Below are 2,717 nucleotides of genomic sequence, written 5' to 3' on the forward strand. Positions count from 1 at the left end.
TTGTTGCAAGGCGTATTCTAAGGGCTCAGAGGGAACTGTTGATATAATTATGAGACTTGCCATCAAGTGGGGTATAAGAAGTCTCTAGAAGGGGAGTCCTGGGAAGTGGTGAAACAGGAACCTCCAGAGAGTTTCCCAAAGGACACTTCTAGGAAGTTATTATTGTCATGGCATGCAGGTTTCTGGGCCATTAGGGATTCAGGGTAGGCTATAGGAAATGACTCTTTTGGCCATGGCTATAGCCCTCAATGTGAGAACCCAGCCTCCTGAGTAGACTCAGCTTTGGAGTATAAAGTCCTCCAAACGATAGGCCTTATGGGTTTCTTGGGCACTGTTACTCCAAACAGTGCCTGGATGTCTTGGGAACTAAGTGAATCCCTGTGGGCAGGAGTGATGATGGAAGGGCAGATTGCATAGAGCTATGGTGTTACTTTGGGCAGTTGCACAGACAGGAGCTAAGACCTCTCAATATAAATTGGTCCTAGAGAAGAGACTTCTCAGGATGTAGATCAATGAAAAACTGGTGCAAGAGAAAACTATTTTTAAGCCATTTTTAGGCATATTGGTTAAGAGTTATCCCTAGTTTCTTAAGGAGAGAAAATTTAAGTTCAGGTGCTATTTTTTTTAACAATATCTAATAGGGTCTGGCATTGTGGCATAGCGGTTAAAGCCAGTAAAAACTGTGCCTGTGATGTTTGCATCCCATTTGGGCACTTGTTCGAGTCCTGGCTGCTCTACTTCCAATCCAGGTCGCTGCTAATGTGCCTGGGAAAGCAGTGGAAGATGGCTCCAAGTGCTTGGGCCCCTGTCACACACATGGGAGACTTAGATGGAGTTCCAGACTCCTGGGTTTAGGCTGGCCCAGCCCCAGCTGTTGTTGCCATTTGGGGAGTGAATCAGTGGATGGAAGATTTCTGTTTGTCTTTCCTCTCTCTCTCTATAACTCTGCCTTTCAAATAAATACAATAAATATTTAAAAATAAAAAAGACTATAAAAGAGAATGTCAATAGAAAGCATAAGCCCAATGACTTTCGATTTTTTAATTTTTACTCTAGAGGTAGAGACACACAGGGAGAGAGGAAGAAAGATATCCTATCTACTGGTTCATTCCACAAATACACAGAATGTCTGGGGATGAAATCAGAAGCTGGAATTCAAGCTGCCCACCAATAGAACCAGCATGTGTGGCATCCCATGGTCTGCATTGACAGGAAGCTGGAATCAGGATCTAGAGCCAGGAATCAAATTCAAATTCAGGCACTCTGATAGGGAACATGGGCAACCTAACCAACATCTTTACCCCTAGCTCCAACACCTGCACCCTGATAAATCTTTCTTGTCAACTTATAAGGTCTTCAGTGAAAGATCCCCTACAGGTACTGACTGTTAAACCCAAAGTTCTGAAGCTCAGAATGGAATAAAACTAACTGTATGAAGACATTTAATCCTGCTGAGAGTGTGATATGTGGTACGGAGGCATTTGTATGCTCCCAGTTCCCATACTACATGCTACATTTTTGGCCTTGTTAAACCATATTCACATTTATATTTCATTTTATTCAAGAGAGGTTAGCAGGGCAGGTAGGATGAGTAACTATTTCCTGATTTTATAATTGAGGAACTGTGGTCAGAGCTTACTTTCCCTATGAACAGGTACATTCAGGGCTTACCTGGGAGAAGAACCACCTTTTATCAAGGCAGGGCTCCTTGTGTCTGACCAGGGGAAAGCCCTGCACCTCGTGTAGTGTCATGGACTATGCTTCTGTCTTCTAGCCCAGGAGGATGGCCTGGTGGAATGCATGCTTGCTTCTCTAAGGGAAGTTCCTGTGGGGGGCTGTGGTAATTATGGGTGCATATGAAGTTGATGGGGGATGGTTTTCAAACCATATGTGCAGACTTGACTTCTGTTTAACCAGCAATCTCAGTTTCTACAAGCACTTGGACTATGGGGCAGGGTTTGGAGTGGTGTGTGTCCACAGCAGAAGCGGCAGTTATGCCTCGTCCAGTCTGCACAGCTGGATCCAAAGACTCTGGGAGCATGATGATGGCAGAGGCCCTGGGTGACAAACACAGTCATTACTTTCTTTCACTTTCATCCAATGGCTGGGATGTCCCTACAGACAGAAGCCTGGCTATCTGGCCATCCCAAGTCAGCACAAGGATGCTAGTGAGGGCTTCTGCCAGCAGTACTGGTCAGGGTCATGGGTCCGATGAAGGGCAAGGGAGCATTTCAAGTCTTATTGCTTCCAGGAGACTCCTGCCTGGTTTAAGCCTAGATTGTGTGGAGGCAAGCAGGCATTGCTTTTGTGAACTTTATGAGATCAAAGGCTATGGATGGGTTGGGGTGCAAAGGGGGAAAGGGGAGACTAAGGTTTGAGTTCACAGTTCAGATTGCTGTGTCATGGGGATGTGAAAGTTCTTTTTTTTTTTAATTGCATGTAGACTCCTTTAATGTGGCATGATAGATATTTGGACCTTGTGTAGCCATCAGCCCTGGAATGCCTTCAATTAGGGCTCTGTGAAGAGTTAGCCTGAGATCCTGTACAGCAAGCTGTGTACTGACACTGGGAGAGCAGTGGCCTGTGGCTGCCTACTTCCCTGTGATTATCAAGCCCATCTGTGACTCTTAGTGGGTTCCCTTCACAATTGCCCAGCTATGTTTCTTTCTTTTTTTTCCTGATGTGAAATTCAGGAGATGAATCGTTATGCTACTCTT

Source organism: Oryctolagus cuniculus, chromosome 9 (genome assembly GCF_964237555.1).
Source record: "Oryctolagus cuniculus chromosome 9, mOryCun1.1, whole genome shotgun sequence".
NCBI lineage: Eukaryota > Metazoa > Chordata > Mammalia > Lagomorpha > Leporidae > Oryctolagus > Oryctolagus cuniculus.